Consider the following 22282-nt stretch of genomic DNA (forward strand, 5'->3'; position numbering starts at 1 on the left):
AAAACACACAGGCACACATACAGCGTCTCATGTTCTAGTTTTACTTCACCGTCTTTGTTGTATCCAACACATTGTTTTGTTTGTTTAACAATACACGAAGAACTTGCAGCTAAACCCCGCACTTACCACCAATGACGGGATCTTTGTCACGATGCTGAATGACTCAAAAAAAGCTTCTTAGCCTTCATACAAGCCTTTGGTGAACATACTGGCAGGGAAACAGGTTTTTCTTGCTGTCATTGTTGAGACTCTTTGTATCTGCAGCACCAACAAACCATCAGTGAGGGAGGACACTGGTTTGCCCCTAGGAATTCTGGGAACATGTAGTTGATGGGTTCTTTATTTACATAATGATCACTCTCAACATGTTATGATGCTCTTACCTGTAGAATTTCTCGCCCATTGTTGTCCAGCATCATCCGAGCTAGTATGATTTTAGCTACATGTCTCTTGTTTTTATGTTGTGCACAGTTTGAGAAGCAGTGAGTATTCAGATACTCATGGTGACTCTTACTGGATACATAACCTGATCATGATCAAACCAGTATGAATCAAACGGCAGTATCACCACAACACTATATACTGTACACAGTTATGACTCTCTTTGTTCAAGGATAGCTGCTGAGTGGAAACAGTTTCTTCTCACAAGTTCTAAAACAATGGCATTGATTCACATCTGAATAACAAATCCATAAAGTGTTCCTGCATCCACACAGATAAACACCATAAATAATTGATCTGAGTGCAAAAGGAGACTGCTCTGTGGACATTTGAGCCTTTATTGTATGTTGTTCTGTGTGTTTATCGTCGGGTCTGTGAACGAGTGTGTAAGCAAACTAATTTTAGCACGAAGGACTGCTAAGCTAAAGCTACCCAACACTGAAAAGCAAAACTGGTTCCGTGTGGTGTAAAGCACTCGTATCTCTGCGAGCAGTAATTGCCTCATAATTATTATTCATCACAGGCTCTTTGATCGTGGAACTCTCCAGTGATACTAACGTTATCGTCGCACGGGCAGAGAGATGGGAAGCTATCAGTGCATAACTTGAAAGACAATGCAAAGTTAAAGAAGAGATATTTTAACGGGGACACAAAAAGTAGGGGGAAAGACTGAAAAAGAAGCAAGATAAAACAAAGAAAGTGTGAAGCAGAGATAGAGAGAGACCAGCGAGGATGACGCAGTGGCTGACTAACACTGAGTGAGGAACGACTGAAAGCAGGAGCGTACTCGTGGTAATGGAAGACGACATGAGCAGGAAACAAGTGTGAGGGTTAGTTAGAAGATGAAAGACGTAAAGCTAAAGACTGGAAGGAGGAGTATGAGGGGAAAAGAGATATTTGAACTTAAAACCTGCAGAGAGTGGCTCACAAACATCCCAGCATCCTCCACAAACAAATCGCTAAATATGAAATGATCTGCAAAAGCGCACATGGAGCCACACATATGTGCATCGCGAATCTCCAGAGTTATTATTAGGTTCTGTTGTTATGCTAAATAAAAAGAAAAAGTACAAGCTTCATATTTTAAATCTTTTCCTCTATATTTTCTGCTTCATTTATTTTTTAGGGGTTTTGAGGGTAAATGTTGTTTTTTCCCGTCTTTTTATATATGTGGATTATCTGAGTGTCCAAGTGGAATTTAAGCTCTGCATTTTCTGCTGCCATGCTTTAATGCAGAACTTAACTCCGCCTCTGTGAACACCAAAAGCTGGCTGGTATGTGACACTAAAATATCATTTTACACATGCAACTGATTTTTTTTCCAGTGGCGAGCATTTTTATCAACAGGCTGGACAACTGTGTGCACATGTTCACCCAAGTCCAACAAAACCTCATGAGTATAGAGAAGCAGCAAAGGTCACATGGAAAGAAATAAAGCCAGAGTGTCAGAGACAGAGGGGAGGTTAATGCTTGCCCCTTTCTTGCTCTATTAGAACACAGCACCTCAGATAAAGATTAGATATCCTTCGTCCACATGACAAATGGCTGTGATCGGGTGCTGATGCAGAGCTCTGAATCACCGTAAAGAGATATTTTTAGAGTTCTGTGGATGGATTTGCTCCGTGGAGAGTGAATGTAGCCCAGAGGAATACCTCGGTCTCCCAGTGCAGGAACAATATATCAGATGAGTGTTTTCAGTCCTCCATAGGGGCCTTTGTGCCTCGAGCTCTCTGCCTGAATTATCAATTTAGATGTTGAAGCCAAAGAAAAGGACAGCTTTGGACCATTTTGTGGCGCGGTGTGTTCTCCAGAGGTGGAAAATAAGCTATTACTGTTTTGCTGCATATGCCCAGGTCTGTAATTTCAGGTCTCATTTTATTTTGAAACAGAAACAGTTTTGATTTTTTTTTTCATTTTATTTTTAGACCATAACAGTTTCTCTTGGGATGGAATTATGAGCACAAATAAGGATGTTTTTATACATGCTGTAAAAATTCAAGGTTCAGTCAAGGATTCTCCAGGAAGCAATGAAAGAATAAAGCCAGAGGGTATATTACAAAGTTCCCCACAAACACAAAGCATCATATACAGTAGCTTTAGCATCCAGAGAGGGGAAAGTGCAATCTATTTTTTATCTGTATATTTGCCAGATAATTGGCATGCTACTATACTTGTGGGGACCAACAGTCACTTATGGGGGAAAAACGCCCGTCCTCATGAGTTTGAAGGCATTTGACTCATTTTGAGGTTACAGTATATATTTAGGTTTAGGCTGAGAGTTAGGGTTAGGTGTGTGTGTGTGTGTGTGTGTGTGTGTGTGTGTGTGTGTGTGTGTGTGTGTGTGTGTGTGTGTGTGTGTGTGTGTGTGTGTGAACACTGGTACTCTGGATAAATGGCTGTAAGAAATAATGTAGAAAATAGAAAAAAATCCAGCGACTGACTCTGTGAGAGGATGTTGTGTTCTTTCTTCGTGTATGCTCGCTCTGTGATTGGCTGAGAGTGAAGCTGTTCCCTCTCATCCCCCCTGCTCTGCACAAATCAGATGGAGATGACACTGATATATAGATATAGTTCTATGGGGAGCAGCGCTTGTCTCGTCATCCTGATGTGTCATCAGGCTCATCAGTCCACATTCACAGTTCATCCACCTTCCTGTTCCTGCGTATTAAACACATTATGAGGCCATGGGGGCAGCAGCCCGGTGGGATAGACCGAGAACACTGACACTGAGAGCATCACTTCTTTTAGGACTAAATACACTCATCCAAAACACTACGACTACTCTGATATGAAGCATATAGAGCTGATTATCTCATAACAACAATCTGGCCTGTATTAGATGAAACCTGAACAGTAACATCTTTGTGTACGCGAGAGAAACAGAAGGACTGGTCTGGTGAATCTCATTAACTGAAAGGTAAGTGGTGAGCGTAACGATACAAACTACAGCCCTGTGAATACGTTTTTGGCCCCTAACAAGAGCTCTCAGCATGGGTCAAAGGTGAGAGAGGGGCTGCTGTAACACAAGAATGACACAAAATGTGAATGATGTACAAGGATGTGTTGAGACCCATTGGTAACCGCTGCTCAACGTGGAAAACGCCTACAGTGGGCACGAAAAGGTCTGAACTGTTCCTTTAAGCAACGGCAGGTCACCTGACCTGCTGAGTCACATGGTCCTAGCACCCTGTGAGGGAGTAAGGCTGGTGGTGGGGCATGACTCTCTGGGAAATGTTGTGCTGGGAAACACCGTGTTCAGGTATTCATGTGCCACCTGGTCTGCAACAACACATGCTTTCAGTGGAATGGTTTCCCCCAAAGACAGTGACGTCTTTCATCAGGATAACAGAGCGACACAATGAGACTTTAACAATCTGCTGCAGACGTCTTGGAGTTATTAGAGTCCGCGGCTCAGTGGGTCAAAAACGGTTTGGGGACTTGGAGGGCCAACAGCATCTGAGACAGATGGTCATCATGGTTCATCAGTGCAAAGTCAGTTATTATATCATTGCATACTTAAAGACACAATGTGAGTTTCTTTACTGATTCAACAGTGTCTTCCACCTAGAATAACCCCTGATGAAATCATGGGGACAGCACAGTACTGTAAAAAATGCGAATAAGGGATATTTGACGACCCCAAATGAGACCACAGAAGATTCTTAAATTGCATTTTCTTTGCAGTTTTTTCTGTTACTTAATGAAGCTTGTGGAAGAAGAAGTGTCACGTCTTCTGAATTTGTTCTTTCAGCTCATATTTCATGTTGTCCGATGCTACAGTAATACAGTACAAGATCTCTTTAATGGACAGGAAAATTTATACCATTTTTGTGAGTGCAGTACAGCTCTGACCCCTGCAATCCTCTTACAGCTTTTCTTCTTGGACACTTGCACTGTGTGGATGATGCAGGGATTGCGATTTGTTGCAGCTTATACTATTGTGAGTCACTCTGGATAAGTTGGCTAAATGACTCGGTGGGATGTTTTCACCAGGACATTTTTTCCCAGAATAAAATAGCTGCAGAGACTTTCAGAATAAAGGTGTAATGACAGAAGAGAAGAAGGATTAGGGAGGTGTGTGTTGGGCTAATTTAACTTAATGAAGCATGAAATATGGCTTGCATGTGTAACAGAGTACAACATTTTACTAATCGAAATGTGGCTAATTAGAAATCCCAGTAATTTACTTTTTAGTAACAAGCTTTTAAAATGAAACATTTAATAAGAAAACAAACAAACAAATGAATGAATGTGCAAATCATAGGTAGAAAATTCAACAATTTCTCTGGTTATGGAGAGATTTATCACATGTGGTGTTCGTATTAGTAAGAGGTGACCTGAACAAACATACTGTGAACATTACTGGGGATCGTATCCCTCAGACACAAACAACATGATTCTTTAAGACTATTATGTTATGTTAGACAGCTTTACGACAGAGTCAATAAATTATTAATAAAATAATAGATAGAATTATGTCACACTGATAAACAGAGCAATGGAAAATTGCTATTAAACAATATTTAATGGTGGTTTATAATCTGTGCCCTGAGCACACTTTGTGTGTAGATTATTCTGTAGAGATTCTTCTTAGTGGCAGGTGAACATTAACCGATCATCACTTCAGTAAACAGAATTTATGTGTCAAAATCGCCCCTTGTGTTTTGTTGTCAGTAAATTTCACGTCATTTTTTCATTATGTACAGAAATCCTTTCTTTTGGCTTATTTCTGCTTCTGCTCAGTGCCATTCAGCAAAGCTGCTGGAACACATTTAAGTGCAACAGCGCTGTGGGGAAAGTGGCTCACGAGGCGCTGTCGATACGTCCAGACAGACTCCATTTCTAAGGCATTCTTTGCTTTAATTTCTACAGCCTCTTGTGATTCCTTCAACCGAGCCAAGTCTGTCGTGCCTGCAACCAGCCGACCGCGCCAAGGCAGGTGGCTGTGTTGGCCCAAAAGAACCTTTGCAATGTTGGAAATCTGTCTTCATTAAAATGCCTTATTTCAAACCTCACAAGACTTTGAAGGACAATCCTGTTTTATTTCCCAGGTTCAGATATTTGTTAGAGAAGTAACTGCAAAGTAATCAAAACTATCAAGTTCTACGATTTTGATTAAGAACTCAAAGTAGTTACATTATTTTTATTTTTTTTAATGTAAGTGGTGTAACTATTCGTATCTATGTTAAAAACACATCTGTTAGCATCAGGATGCACGTAATGTTTTATGTAATTTCTAATAATAATGTGTTTTGTAATGATGATGTGACAGAATGGAGCTCACACACATGGAGAGGCCTTTTACATGAGGACAACAAACAAACACACACTCACAGTATTACCGGCTGTGCTGCACACACAGTCCAGTTAAAGACACTATAAACATATTCCTGGAAGAAAACCAACAGAAAGGACTGAACCAGTCCCCTCAGGTCACGCTACATTTGAAAGAAGCTGTTTTAGCTCCCTGCCCACAGTTTTCGTCTGACGGGCTGACCCTTACAAGCTTCAATTTTCCCACCCAGAGTCGGACCTGAGATCAGGGTATCTGCTCTTTCTGACATCATAAAGAGTGAAAGGATCAGTGCATCACAGCAGCCTGAGCCTGCATATCCAAGGGACTGGGGCACCTGAAGTCTGTCCATTCAGAACTCTGGACTCTGAACAGTCAAGTAAAAGGTGGCATCTAAAAATGTCATAGACAAGGCTACGACATGTGGTGCGCTGCCTACTTGCACTTCTACCTAATCCATCTAGCTACACCAGCAAGACCAACCACACCAGCTATTACAGCTGTACGTAGGGCTGTTCGATATAACGATATATATCGGATGACGATATAAAAACGTCTATCGTTTCATTTTACGCTATCGGTTGTTTCGTGGTGTCGCAAAATAAACTGTTTACGGCAGTATTTTTCATCATTTTGATGGTCACTGTAGTGGCTATATTCATTTCTTAAAGTTCTCTCTTTCTCTTATATTTTATATAACCGTTCCACATAAGCCTTTCACAATAAAGCTCAAGATCCTGTTGAGACTTTTCAAAATAAACTGAATCACGTGAAAGAGCAGATTATTTACGGATGAGAATTAAAAAAGAGCCGTCAGGTGCTAAAAAATAAACCTTAGACTCAAACGTTAGAACAGGCTTTTCCCCGCAGCATGCCGTGTAATAAATACAAAGAAAACGGCGGCCTTTACAACTTATGTCTAAAAATGTGTCGTTTCATGCATCGGTTAAAACACTCGACTGCAGCTACATGACGCGCAGCTGGAAACACTTCACGTAAGTCGAGCTGCCCGAGATTCACAGAATTTACAGAAAATGTTACATTTTTGTGATTTATATCGTTATCGGGCGATAGAATTCATATATCGGGAGATGAGATTTTGGTCATATCGCACAGCCCTAGCTGTACGCATATGATTTCCTCAGGGATTAATATGATATTCTGATTCTGACACTCCTGATTGACCCAAAAAAGGAAAGGACAAAAAATAAAGCCCGTTTTTGTTGCCGGCCCAAAGTGGTGCCATAGAAGGTCTATGGCAGGTCGGGCTGACGGCGAGTACCAGCACCAGAACCCAGCATAAGAAACATTATGAGCATCTCACACCAAGCAGACAAGCCGCTCTGCACTGGTCTCAAATAAACCACGTATTAGTTCATGATCACTTTTCCCCACTTATGCATCGGCTCTTTTCAGCTGAATGAAATAACTGGAGACGTACCTTCTAAAAAAAACTAAGCCCCAAAATTACCAAGCTGCTTTTCAGCACTTGTAATTTTTCCAGACATACAGTCAAACCACACAGAGAATTATCACATTAAATATTCCATTATGTACGACTTACCTGAGTTTCTTGGGGAAGCAGGAAGTCCTCAGGTAGAGTTGGTCCTTTTATGATGAATTCACATTCCAGTCACATCACTGGCCTCAGGGTTACAACAGGATGACAAGCTAACAAGGACACCCTCCTACCTGCAGGAGCGCAGAGGAAGAGGGGGAGGAGGAGGAGGAGGAGGAGGAGAGTTGAAGAGAGGGGTTGAAATGAGACAAGGAAAGAGTGCAGGGACAAAAAGAAGAAAGAGAAAAATGTCAACACGTTGCATCATTAATTCATTAGTATTCCTAAAGATTCTTTGCCTCTATTTTCTGTCCCTGCTGTCACTTCTCCTCCCTCTTTTCCTCTATCACTTCTTCCTCTCTCTTTTTCGCCCTCCCTTCGAGGCTGCTCTGCCTCCTTTCCTTTCATCCAAATTCCTCAGCAGGACCTACAGAAAGGACGAAGGGAAGCTGCGGAGCGAGCGGTGGTTTTACAGAGTGACAAATATCCGAAATGAAAAATGAAAATACTGATAACTCAAAGGTTTGTGCTGAAGACAATTAGCTATAACAATTCATTAATATTGTCAAGCAGAAAGAATATTTTGAAGGGTTACAAATGGACATGTGAAGTCCTGAATTCTTCCTGAAACAGTTGTTATTGTTATATATTTGCATTTAGGAGCCAGAAGAACTACTCAAACAGTAACCAGCTAATATTATTATTCAGAATTAATCATTTGTGTCAGTTTTCAAGAAAAAATGTCAAATGTGTTGCAGATCAAACACTTACTTTTAAAGTTACAAGCCCATTACATGTCCATTATCAGACAGCTTAACTCTTTCAGTGTTTCTCATGGAAAACACTCAGTTTACATAGCAAACCTCTTACTGTCATGTATATAAGTGCATGCATGTCCATTACGTGACAGCATGTCAGAGTCGTGTTTTATTGTTGCTCTGCATGAAAAAAAGAGTCTTTATATGACAAATTGAGAATAATCTCTGTGTCTACACTTGATCAAAGATCATTTGATGCTTAAACCAAACCCCAGAAGTCTGCCACTACACTCATTCAAACAGCAAACGTGTATGTGTGATCTATGTAGACAGTGAATGTAAACCAGTAAATGCAGTCTTGCTGTGAAGCCTTGGACTGAAAATTCTGGATCCTGACATCGTGGTTGCAGCCCCATGTGATGAGTGAGAGGAGGAATGACTGAAGAACTGAGTTCTGCCCTCTCATGGTAAATGGATGGACGCTTCTTAAATAGTTCTACTTTTTACAACATGTCTCATTCACCCACTCACACCACACCATACCGATTATTGCACCTGCTCTACCTGCTGAGCCACAACCACAACCACAGCCCGTTCATGCTCAATAGGATACTAGAGCACGCCCTGCATCTATTTAAGTGTTTGCTGAGGTCACAGATAATAATAATGGATTGCATTTATATAGCGCTTTTCAAGGCACCCAAAGCGCTTAACAATTCCACTCTCACATTCACACACTGGTGGAGGCAAGCTACAGTTGTAGCCACAGCTGCCCTGGGACAGACTGACAGAAGCGAGGCTGCCACATTGCGCCATCGGCCCCTCTGGCCAACACCAGTAAGGCGGTAGGTGAAGTGTCTTGCCCAAGGACACAACGACCAGGACAGAGAGCCCAGGGATCGAACCAGCGACCTTCCGGTTACAGATACGCTTCCCAAAAATTTAAACGCAGCCTCTTAGAAATGAGACAAGTTTGATGTGCAAGATGTGAATTTTTTCTTTTTGTTTTTTTTTTAAAATCAGAGATTTACTTGGAAAAAATGTAATATGAAATAATAATGAAATTGTGGTCGCCCCAAGATTGGAAGGTGAGGGGTTCGAATCCACTGAATGGCTACTCTGAGGTACCCCTGAGCAAAGTACCGTTCCTACACACTGCTCCCCGGGCGCCTGATTGGTGGCTGCCCACTGCTTCACTGAGTGAATGGGTTAAATGCAGAGAAAGTAATTTCCCCACTGGGATCAATAAAGTATACATTATTATTATCATCATTAACAGTGTTGTGCTGTATTAGCTATATAAATGTGTTATTGTTAGCTAAAGAAAGGCATCATGAAACATGAAAAAGCACTTGGAGCCTTTTGTCATCCAAACTGACATGAATGAAGTGTGGTGGATCTTCAGGATGGACTTAATCACACTGGTAATCTGAATTTGATCTCTTGAAAGAGGAATGGGAGTCTGGAGCTGGATTCAGCTGTCTGCTCTGCTGAAGTGGGACAATTTGCTTTCACTCACAAGTACCCTCACACTTTGTGTTTGTTCTGGATGTGAAGAAAGTGATTTCAGTCCATCAGTCCACAAATCCACCTCTCTGGGAAGGCAGATTAGGTTTTTTTTATGTGTTATTTCAAACCCACTCTGATGCTTCTGAGCTGAATGTTTCCACCAGTTTCCAACAAACAACCAGTTTGGATGAATTTGTGTGTGTTGGGTCTGTGTTTCCACAAGCCCCGCTAGTTTAGAGACTTATTCATCATGAAGAAAACAAGACAGTCAGCGATCGATCGATTTACTTGCAAGGGAGGCCTCGTCGGTGTCTACCACAAAATGACCCTAAATCGGGCCTCTGCTTGCTGCCTTTTATTGGGAAAACAGTTCACACAATACACATCACAGCAAAAGCACCTCCCACATCGGTATGCATGTGTGTGTGTGTGTGTGTGTGTGTGTGTGTGTGTGTGTGTGTGTGTGTGTGTGTGTGTGTGTGTGTGTTTGAGTGAGTGAGTGTGTGAGAATGTGTGTGTCTCTCTGTGTGCGTGACTTCCAACTGTTTCTAACAACATCCTCAGTCATAAAATGGTAATCTCCCCCACACCCAATATATGGTTCAATTCCTGTATTGGTTCACCGTGCACAACACAGTGAAGCCATAAAAGGGCAGGAAGCTGACCACACAAGAAACAGATCTTCCAGATAAAATGTATCTGCAATAAAACCTCCCCCAGCACAGAGAGGCTGGAGAAGTGGTCAGAGACAAAGGAATGTCTTGATCCTATAGATTGAACTCAGACCTTACAAATTTAAGAAGCACAATGACAACGTTCAACAATTAGACTTAACAGTGTGCACACCCCACAACCTATTATTTTTAAGAGAGATGAATGTGACCGTGAAATCTCAAAAAGTGTCTTTTCAGAGTGACACACTCCAGCACCATGTTTCAATACAGCATCACTGACATCTGTGAGGGACAAAAACACAGATTCAGTATTTCTGCAGCTTTAACAAAGGAAACGATGTGTTTTCAGTAAGCTGCAAAACTCGCACTTTTCTCAGCTCCTATGTTCCTCATCACCGAGTCCACCTACACAGAAAAACCTGCGACCGGCTGTTCTCTTAAGTTTCTCCTGAGGCATGCTGGGAAATGCAAGCAAGTGCTAAGTGCAGCTGATGAGGATGACAGGATTCAGGTATAACAAAAAAGAAAATTAGACAAATATTTCACAGAATAACCTTCAGAGCATCACACGCTGATGATGTATAATGTGCCAACAACGTGCCTGAAGGTGGATTTTTTTCTCAGAGTTTGATATCAGGGTGGTGTGGGTGTAGCGTAGGTGAACAGCCCTTTTGGAGAAACAGTTACATCACATCCTGTGCATCGGCAGATATATACATTTTTCTTTAGTAATACATTTTTTTACTTCAAGAAACGCCCATTTTCGAAATGTATTCACTTGAATCGCCTCCAGGCTTTCAGGCGTGTACTGTTTACTTTGGTTAATTTAGTTTGCACTGCAGTAAGAGATAGAAGTAAGGTAATTAAACAAGGTGATAAAATGAAGCCACAACTGACAAATGCAGCAGAAACACAATTTGTGCGGCGGTGATAGATGACAGAAGAAGCTGGGCTGTAATAACGGTGGCTTCAAAACAAAAAGAAGAGAATTTGATAACAAAATCCAAATGGCTTTAAAACACAGCATGATGGACGATGGCGGGGAAAAAAACAACAGTGTTCATAAAAAATAAGCAGAAAAGAACATGAATAACAGAGATGAAGAAAAGCTGTCCCAAGGGGGAGTTATTGGAAATGAGTGGGAGGAGGAAGGAGGAAGAGGCTGAGTGTTTCATCACCGGGGAAGCTTCAAGCTGTTTTGTTCAGACACTCGAAAGCAGTGGATTTTAGCAATGACAGGAAGCTGTCTCGCCAGACGATGAAATAAACAGCAGATAACTGGAGAGAACGGGAGATCGGAAAACTTCAAATTCACTGTGCCTTCTCCGAAAAGTGCAACGCTCATTGTTTGTGTCAACGGTAGCAAGACGAGAATCATTTTGCTGACATTACAGACGTCGTATTAGCAACGAGATTCTGTGAAAGAGCCCAAAGTTCAATTAATCTGAAGCAACATGTGTGTAGTTGAAGCCTAATCTGATTAGCTCTGCCACAGGGCTAAATGGACTGATTCTTATATAGTGCTTTTCGACTCTCACAGAGTACTCAAAGCTATACAACATGCCTCATTCACCCAATCAAGCACTTTATCTATACTTAGTGCTTTCTAACGACATTCATACACAGATGGATGCATCGGAGAGCAAGTTGCGGTTAGTATCTTGACATGCAGACTGGAGGAGCCAGGGATCGAACCACCGACCTTCCGATCAGTAAGTGACCTGCTCTACCTCCTGAGCTACAGCCACCCAGGAGGTGGAGCAGGTCACAGCTGCATTGTTGCACTGGGTGATGCGTTTCATCATTACCACCAAATATACATGCGTCATTTAATTCAGTCCCACATTCATCAACCTGCTATCCCAACTATGTGATAAATTAATGCTAAAAAATAGCCCTTAAAGAAGGCTGTTTTTATCAAATTTGTAATGTCAACAGTTTTAGAGGCACTACTGAATTTTAGGGCTAAGATTTACTTACAATTCTTATTCCAAAAGCCCAAATGTCAATTCCTGGCTGTACCTCACAGTAAACCATCTAAAATGCTCTAAAAGGCCACAAACTTGAACAATGCCCCTAGGACGTGAGGAACAGGAGACCAGTGTTGCCAACTCCTCAGTAAGGAAAATCGCTATTGGTTGTCCTAAAAGTCGCTAGAAGTCGCCAAATGTCTTCATCGCCTAATTTGCATAATTGGTCATGCTAATGTAATTGTAACCTACGCTGTTGGAGAGAGAAATAACATCGTGGACGAGACATAAAGTGAGTAAAATACGTCCTAAATGCATTTAGAAATTATTTATTACTACAAATTAATATATTTTTTTAGCAATTATTGATTTTTTAATGTGACAATTCCAAACCTGCTCCTTTATCCGGGCTTGGGCCGGCAAAAGTGACCCGAAATAGGCACTCTGGTGGAGTTACTTTGTGTGTGTGTGTGTTTATAAGTAGTTTTAAACCTTGTGATCCACAAAACAGCATAACAGTAAAAGAAGAACTGACTGCGTTACAGTCAGTGCAGGAGCAGCGGCTTCGCTCATGCGCGATTGATTTGTAGTTTGGATGCATAGGTGTGAACATCTCCTGCCCTGATAGCAGCGGGGGGGAGGACTATCCTCCACCTGTGAGCACTTTGGCACGGGCGAGGTGCCCACGGCAGCACCCACTGCTTGTTGAGAGTAAGAGCGATACACGCTTTCACGTCAAAAAGTCGTCATAAATAAGGCTCCAATAACACCAGAAAAAGTCGCCAGATTTGTCGCTAGTCGCTTTTCAGAAAAAAAGTCGCTAAGGTGTCTGAAAACTCGCTAAATATAGCGACAGAGTTGCTAAGTTGGCAACACTGCAGGAGAAACTGAGCAGCAACTGTATAGCTGTATGTGTCAACGCTCCTGGGTTAGTCCATGGCTATTCATTCACTTTTGGAGCCAGCTTCAAGAGTCCTGACATCCTAAAAGAATGATTGTATAACTCAATAAGCATTAAAATGATCGTCTCGATTCCAAAGAAGCGTGTCTTCTAACACGCGTTTTCATATAAAGTTTGAGAGCAAAGCTTTAGCTCGAAATGCTGGGTTTATTTGAGGTTGAAATCCACATTTAAGTGCTGCATTCCTGGAAAGAGGGTTGGATTAGAAAACGGATTACCAGGCATGTAGACAAACAGGTTAAATCAGAAAGACCACGGGATGATCAGAAATGACAGAGAGGGAGGGAAGCAGGAGGTGAATTGAGCCTCATGGCAACTGACAAGAGTGCAAGAGGAGAGCTGGAGTACAGTAAGCAGCACACAGGTGTCTTCTCATCTCTACACCGGTCAGCACTTCTGACTGACAGCTGGATTAGCATTAGCACAACACAGCCACATGGATTAGCGTTAGCGGGCCCGGTGCTGCACAAAAAGGGATTAGCCTTAGCAAGAGCTAATGCTGTAGGCTAAGAGATTAGCACTAGCTATAGCATGGCTCCAAGCTACAAGAGAAAAGATTAGCTGCGTATATCTGACTTCATACTGAGCCACTGTAGATGATCAGGAGCCTACAGGACCAAACAGCAGAGGATTTCAATTTCAAATATGGAAACTGTGGGACTGAAAATGGAAACAGCTTCATGTAGCAACTCCACCAAAACACTGTTAGATAATAACAGGAATAATAAAACTAGAAATACATGCTTGTCATTAAAAATTAAAACATTTTCACGATATTTATGGGGATCTTCTTTGTTTTTCTGGATAGTATTTTTGTTTTATCTCTATATCTAAATCGATTTATTTATAATTTGTAAATATGCTTTATAAATACATATAAATACACAATTATCTTACTTTAAATCAGTTTGCAATGGTGTGAAGCATAATGATTGTATTAGAATTTTGTGAAATATTAAGTATACCCCAATATTAACAGCATGCTGAACAGCTTTAGCAGCTGCAATAACCTCATGCAGTCATTTTGTGTATCTCTTAGGTCATCGAGGAGGAATTTCCCCCACTCCTCTTTAGAAAATAGCTCCAGTTCATTGAAATTTGATGGCATTAATTTAGACACAGCTCTCTTCCCACAACAGGTCGAGGTCTGGACTTTGAATGGACTATTGCAGCACATTGATTGTTTTCTTTTAAGCCATTCAGTTGGAGATTTGCTGCTGTGCTTGGGGTCAGTATACTGCTGCGTGACCTGGTTTGGGCCAAGTTTTAGCAGTTGGACAGATGGCCTCACATTTGACTCCAGAATACTTTGGAGTAAAAGGAGTTTATGGTCGACTCGATGACTGCAGGGTGCACAGCTCCTGCAACTTCAAAACAAGCCCACATCATCATGCTTCATAGTTTGTACAAGATGTTTGTGCTGATAGGCTGTGTTTGGTTTTCACAAAGCTTCTGCTTTGGTCATCCTTGCTGATGCATTAAGCATGATGAAACATGTACTTTAGCCTCATCTATCCAAAGGACATTGCTCTAGAAGTCTTGCTCTACCTGTTGTGTCAGGAACTTGAATATTTAACATGCTAACTGAGGCCTGTACAGTCTGAGATGCAGTTCTTGAGGTTTTCTGCAGTTTCTCTTTACATTGCGGAATCTGACCTCGGGGTGAATTTGCTGGGACATGCACTCCTGAGAAGACTGGCAGCTGTCTTCAATACTTTGCACTTGTGAATAATCTTTCTTACTGTTGAACAATGGACTCTAAATTGTTAGACTGATGGGCAGCAGCAATTGCTTCTTTAAGGTAAATGCAGATGTTTTTCTGCTGATGCATTGTCTTATCAATTTGAAAATACTATAGTTTTCACATTCACAAGATTTTCGGGAAATTTGACCACTGACCTTTGACTCGCCTGAGAGTTTTGGTAAATACACCAATGGTATCAATTTGAAGCTCCTACTTCGCCTCGTTCTCGAGTTATTGCAGTCATGGAAACTTGTCCACGTCGCCCGCCTGCCTGACGGGGTCACAACAATACCCTATCAGCTGTTTATCGCTGAGGGGCAAAAACCTGAGTGACAGAAATATAAAAGCAGCAAAGGGACCATCTGAGCGCTTCCACTCATACTACTTACAACTTGTTATTTTATTCTCGCAGATCCATAGTGACATTAACTTACAGTTTGACCTGGTCAAAGGGAGGCAAAGATGAGCTTAAGATTCATTCGCAACGAAAGATAATCTGTGTTATTCGCTTCACCTGTCAACGACCCTCATGTTGTGGCTGATTGAGATGTACTCCAGCAGCTGGGTTTTTTGCCATTCTTAAAATCCAAACCTTAGAAAATATCAGCAGCTGTAAAACAAAGGAAAAGCTGCACCTTCTCTGCATTTCATTCTCGTGCATGCCTTCCACCTCAACACATGCTTTCACTGGTACATACTGTGGTGCTTTGCTGTAGTCTAATGAAAAATTCCTGCACGTGGGTCATTCAGTCATTTAATGTTTCCTCATTCTCTTATTTACCAGGCAGAGCCTTTAGTAAAATGCTGATGCGCACGTGTCAGTGCACATTCCACTAGCGTAGTCTCTTTATGATCAACAGTCTAATCATTAAAATTTATAGTTGCAAAATGAGACCAAAGGGTTTTCTTAATGGTTTAAGGTGTCAAACGAGGATCATAAAGTTGGTGGACAGTCTACATGCAGACATTTACATGCAAATAAACATTACTGTGAACAAACCATCAGCAGTTTGGATATTCCTGTCTGTTTATTTTATCATCTTAAATGGTTTTAGACGTGACATAATGAATTCAATGATAAAGATCAATAGCAAAATGTCTGTGAAGGTTCTCAGTCATCCAGGTCATCGTAGTCAAAGGAGCTTGCAAAGAAAAGCGTCTGGACTTCTTTAAGTTGCTTGAAGACGTTTCACCTCTCATCCGAGAGATATCTGGGACTCTCCACCATTTGACCTTAGAACTGAAGAAGCTTCTCGGATGAGAGGTGAAACGTCTTCAAGCAACTTAAAGAAGTCCAGACGCTTTTCTTTGCAAGCTCCTTTGACTATCAATAGCAAAAGCAAATGTTTAGGCAAAGCAAAGTGAATCTTTTTGAATTTTGCTTTTTAAAGGCTTTTTAAAGACCCACAGGAACCTTTAATAACTGTAAATGTACAGTTTTTACACCAAGCTGTCTTTTTCTCCATAAATAAAAAAGTGGAAAAAATAGAATTAATGTGTGTTACTGGTGAGCTGTTCACAGGTGGGTCCTGTTAGAATAACAGTAGTGTTCCTCCTTCCAGTCTTCAACATAGACACATGAGATTTCACCTTCGTATTACCCTGCGATCTCACTTGTTGACTTCATCTCCTTCGCTCATACAAACTACATCGGCTCAGACTCACATCGGCATTCAAGTGGCAAACTCGCAGGACGTACGTACACAAAGACGCCCACATGCAAACAGAGACTGACAGAGGCTCACACTGTCAGATACGCTGCAGTCACCGAGGGTCGTCTGAGACCATGTTACTGAATCATTATTGTAATGAGATGTGCTTTCACTCACATTAAACACGACAGTATTAGCAGGGATCTTATCATGTTGAGAGATCCTGGAAAAACACAAATCTCATATTACTCAAGCACCAGTGTGCGTTTATATATATTTATATATGCTATCAAGACCTTTTCTGTTACAGATGTGTGCACGACTGTGGCATACAGAGCCTGAGGGTTTATCCGTCTTTCAGTGTGATTGCTGCCTGCTGACCAAAGGGTTGTAAACGCAGGAAGCTTACATCAAAAGCACAAGGATGTGTCTGTGATAAAAGACTACAGCCCCCCACCTAGAACCTCGAGAATCTGGGGGGAAGGACAGTGGAATTTCTTTCATCAGAGTTAAAACAATGTACAAATGGTAAACATAAAAATGACAAACATTTAACAATTCACTCTAAGATGGCCTCTTTTACTCCTCTCGCAAGTCTCATCCGTCCAAAATGTGAACCTTGTCATCCTCGAAAGAGTGACGTTTATCCTTTGGGTGGATGTTGAGGTTGTTCCTTGATGCTGAGCCATGGAGTGGCTGTTACAGTGACCGTAATGACCAACACCTTTTTTAAACCCTGGCTCATGTGATGACGCACATGATCCATAGTAAGTCAACAACCACTTCCATAGTGGACATCCGCAGTTTGGGGTAGGCTAGGCTAAGGTACTAAGAGTCATTTCCATAAACCGATTTCTGGATGTACAGTAAAGATGTGTCATCTGTTAGCAAGGATGCAAATTTTTGGTATCAGAGGTTTTCAAGTTTCACAACAATGAAGCTTCATTAACAGCACAATGCAGAGCTGCTTTGACTGCAATTACAGTGCCCGATCAGAGCGATGAAGGCTGGTGCTAATTTACACCAAGGACACAATGAGCCAGTAAAACTGCAACAATGTGACTGCCTCATATGATTGATTAGCTCTTTGGAGACATAAGAAGGGGAACCACTATCTGTGGCATTACAAAATCTCTTGTAGATTTCAGTTGGCATGTCTCTCTCCTATAGTGAAGAGAGGTTGAACAAAGAACAGCGATATCTGTTCCTGAATATTTACTACTGAAGCAGACAATTAAGTTTAAAAAAAAAACTAAAACATCTTCTTCAAGGTCCAGGAACAATTTTCAAAGAAAGATGCTGATGTGACTGCAGTTCAGTCAAATCTAAACATCAGCAGTCTGAAATCTACCAGAATGGAGCTCAATTACCTGAAAGTAAAATATTGTATAAGACAGAAGCTGGAAAAGCTAGAGAGTCTTAAACTAAGAATCCTCGCAGGTATTCAGGTTGATCCTTTGTCAGCCTACTTTCAGCTTTGCTCACAAACCACAGAACATATCTGAAAACAAGAGGTTTTTAAAACCTGCGGTATACATGGATATCAGACGGATGGTGTCAGAATAAAGAGGAAACATTTAATTGAAAATCAAAAATACTGGTTGGTTCTGTTCAAGAGATGTTTGCCATCAGACATCTGGAGGGGCTCAGAGGCTTATTAACTTTTCTCGGGCTCTCTTGGGGGACAGATCACATTTCCAGAATGCTCATCAATCAGCACTTTTTTTTAGTCATCTACTTTAATGACCAGGGCGTGCTGAGAGACACGATCAGCTCATAACTGATTTACACACAGTGACAGCATGCATGTATGAGCGTGTGCACGTACAGGGCCTCTTGAGAGAACACGTGCACACAAACAGAGAATCACAGCTCGTGCGGTCAGGAAATCTGCACATGAACATCACCATAAATTTAAGATGTCAGCAATCAGAAAAATCTTTACAAACGCCAATAAATAAGGTGGCTGGTTGTTGTTATCTTGGAATATACCTGATCAGTTAGCTGAGTAGACAATCTCATTATTGTATCAACTGTTCACATCATCAAACTCACACATCTGAGAAATAATGTCCCTGAAACGATGCTCGTTTACGTAGCTTCATCATTTTGTCATTTTAAAAGGACGTTTTGGACACACAGAAGATTAACACAGATCCATCATGGATATAAAAGACATCGTGTAAGCCTGTGTTAATCTCTTGACTGATCATGTAATGCACTGACCATTTAATACACAGACTCGAGGTTCATTCTCAGTGCATCGTAACATGGTTAGCGTCATGAAAGAGGGGAGAGATTAGTCACATGAATCCCTCCCCCACATTCTCAGCCATGTCACTAGAGTAACAGCAAAATAACACAATCATTCAAACCTAGAGAGGAAAATTAAGAGTTTGTTTACAGTAAAAAAAATGCATAAAAAGCTACAACAATGATAAGAAATACAAAGAATTCATGCTGGTCATTGGATCAGTGTGCCAGAGACTCTTCAGCTTGAATTTGATTTCAGGGGAGAGGATATAGTCACAGTCAGTCATAGCTGGTGATTGTGGCAGTTGGCAAAGTTTGCTTCTGTGTGGCCACAAAGCTCCCACCTTTGAAACGCACTCTTAACAGTTGCACAGTGGTATACACAGCAGGTCAGGAGGTTCCCCCCAAACATTATGTCACATCTCTGAACCTACAACCCATCAAAATGCTGCTGAAAAAGCACAGAAGAAGAAGAATTCACAGCAGACACAGACATCAGATACGGATGCATGAAGCCTGGATATTATGGACTGCTGTTGGTTCTCTGGCATTAACGTGACATCAGCTGTGGTGATCGTCAACATGAAAACATTGGTTTTAAACATGAACTACCTGCAGCTCTGATCTGAGAAACTCAGGGTGAAAAAACATCTACACAATTATTAAATACTCTACTACCAAGAGTTAGTTTCGTCTTCTTCTTCATACTAAGCCTACAGGACTTTCCTCATTGGATCCTATCTCCTCTGTAATCTCCTTTGTCCTTGTCTCCTTGCAGGGATCATCTGTCTGTCTACCTGCAGTAAGCTGTCCGATGTGACTGATGGCTGAGTGTTTGATAGTGTCGGGTTTGATTTCCAGGCTCTTGTTATCTGTCACCTAAATGAAGGGGGAACTCAATCTCAGTTTCAGCCACAAAATGGCTTTACCGGGAAACGCCCTTCACCGTGGAAACGGCGCAAGTGGCACCTCTGTCACTCCATACAAACCAGCAGCCTGCCATTAGTCAGCGTCAGTCGGCGTCCCGATGTGTGTGTGTGTTTCTACACAGACAGACAGGGTGTGTACACGCTTATGGCATTTCCCAGCATCAGTGTGCGTGTTTGTCTGGCTCAGAGGGGCGCTATCAGCGAGTGCAGGGGGAGGGTTTTGTGTGAACCACAACAATTGCATGCTCACATATAACCGTCTCAATCTAAAGAACAATGCAGTCTACATGTAGAGGGTTGGAGGAGGGGCGGGGGGGGGGGGGTGTCTTTAGAGTCTTGTTTCCCTTTTTTTACTAAATAGTTTAGCCACACCCCTTTTACATATTAATCCACCCATTGGCTTCCGCTTATCCTTTTCAGGGTCACGGGGGGTGCTGGAGCCTATCCCAGCTGTCTTAGGGCGAGAGGTGGGGTACACCCCTGGACAGGTTTCCAGTTTGTCGCACCTAACACACAGAGACAGACAACCATTCACACTCACAGATTCACCCCTATGGTCAATTTGGATTAATCAGTTAACCTATCCCCACAAACTGCATGTCTGTGGATGGTGGAATGAAGCCAAAGTATTAATGATCATGTATTAATTACTGCGTATTAATCCTACACAGTAAAAAATTACAGGTTTGCACTGAAATGTGGCATGATCCTCACTCCCATCTTTTCATAATTGCCATACCCCGGTGCATCTCAGCACCAACCCTGAAGGACACCTTGTGAGGTTCTGTGAGACGCCAGCAACTTTGACAAAATGACACTGTGACCTGGCCTATGGTGATTTCCAGCCTGGTGTCAGAGCAGCTGCAGGTAAACCTGTCTGAAGGTGCATCCATCCTTCTGCCTCTGTGTGTGAATTATAACTAGAATTCAAAGCAGAGCTGCAGGCGGAGCCTGAGCAGGCCCAGACTGTTCTCCAGCATGAAGGAGACATCTGTCCTCTACAGGACCGTGATCAGTATCACCAAGCACTGAATCATCCAAGGGCGCAGATTTGGCATGGACGGAAGGGACGTGTCCCCACCAATATCCAGCAATTATTGAATTGTCCCCACCAATAATTTGATCTCTTCGAGTAAAGAAAAACAAATCCAATAAAAAGAGAAAAAACGATCTGTCGACGTCTCATTCCCCCAGCGGTGCAGAAAGAGTTAAATTACGTTCTCTACTGGAGTCCTACCTCATGTGACAAATATGGCCAATGTGATTGGCTGAGTCTTTCAGGAAGCTCTGTTTAGTTTTAGCAGCGGCAAGCCTGCGCTGCGAGGAGGACGGCAGCAAAAAGGAAGAACCTGGATATAAGAAAGTATTTTTCAAAGAAACCTGTAAGTCACTTAAAGTCAAGTTCACTCATAAAATGTGCCGGTCATAATAACATTACAGGCTGTGCTAGGCTTTGGCCCACATCAGTCTAAAATTGTATGTAACCATGAATAACGTGTTTTGGAAACTAACTGCACAACAGGCAGCACTATTAGGTCTCTCAGTATAACAGAGCATCGTTTCTAATTTTGATTGAAACTGTCAGAGAAAAAGCCTCAAGCAAGCCAGGATATTCGTTTACAGAGGCTGTACCATGTCCACCAGGAGAGACTGGACAGTATAGATGTAAAACCAATATGCCAGCAGTTTATCTCAGTTAACGAGAGGAGATATATGTGTACATATACATATGTAGGCAACTATATTTCTCCTTTTTTTTTGTCAAGAAGCAAAGACAAAAAGGGAAAAAATAAGAAACAGGGCAGGTTCGGTGGTTGAATCATCCGTCCCCACCAATGCCAAAACCAAATCTACACCCTTGGAATCATCCTTTTTCTTCTTTCCTTAAATGATTTCTTCCCAAATTCCAGTTTTTTATCCAACTTATCTGTTACACCTTCTTTCCTCTTAAACCTTTGTCTCTGCAACATCCCCCCACGCCCGATCATTTCCAGTTTTTTACTCCTTTCTATCTTTAACATCTTTCCCTCACTCTCTTTTGCATCACTAACTCATTCTCTCCTTTTATATTCCCCCCACAAGTCTATTCTTCTTCTCTACCTTCCTTCTCTGCATCTTTCTCTTCCTATCCTCTCACATCGATATCCTGCATGTCTCTGTCACCCTCCCACTCCCTGCCCCTCCCTCCCTCTGTGACTTATAACAGATAAGTAAGGGGCTATCTTAAGCTCTGCTCTTCTTCCTAGAAAGTAATTTGGCAGAGGGTTGCTAAGTCACCCCCCCACAACTGTCACCCAGCAACAGACTCTATCACAGACTGACCATCTATCTCCATTCCTCCCTCACCTCCATTAAATCCAGCTGCTGCCTAACACAAAACACTGAGAAAGACATGAAGCACAAATGCACATACATGTCTGCAGTCCAAGAAGGTGCACACAAGTCTATTTACACAAAAGAGTGACACAAGTCGTGTGTGTGTGTGTGTGTGTGTGTGTGTGTGTGTGTGTGTGTGTGTGCGTGCGTGCGTGCGTGCGTGC

The 22282-nt window shown here is 41.8% G+C and overlaps 1 protein-coding gene across 1 annotated transcript in view; it reads right to left on the reverse strand.

Annotated features, from left to right (window-relative positions):
* LOC146654726 (leucine-rich repeat and fibronectin type III domain-containing protein 1-like protein) overlaps nucleotides 1-22282 on the reverse strand; it is a 440352-nt gene that overhangs the window by 261355 nt on the left and 156715 nt on the right. Inside the window, exon 3 of the mRNA XM_085380451.1 lies at nucleotides 7299-7426. The gene's annotated coding sequence lies outside the window, so the exon portion shown is untranslated. The remainder of the gene's footprint in view (nucleotides 1-7298; nucleotides 7427-22282) is intronic.

Source organism: Rhamphochromis longiceps, linkage group LG14 (assembly GCF_057381845.1).
Source record: "Rhamphochromis longiceps isolate RC_006_pf linkage group LG14, R_longiceps_female_GT1.1, whole genome shotgun sequence".
NCBI lineage: Eukaryota > Metazoa > Chordata > Actinopteri > Cichliformes > Cichlidae > Rhamphochromis > Rhamphochromis longiceps.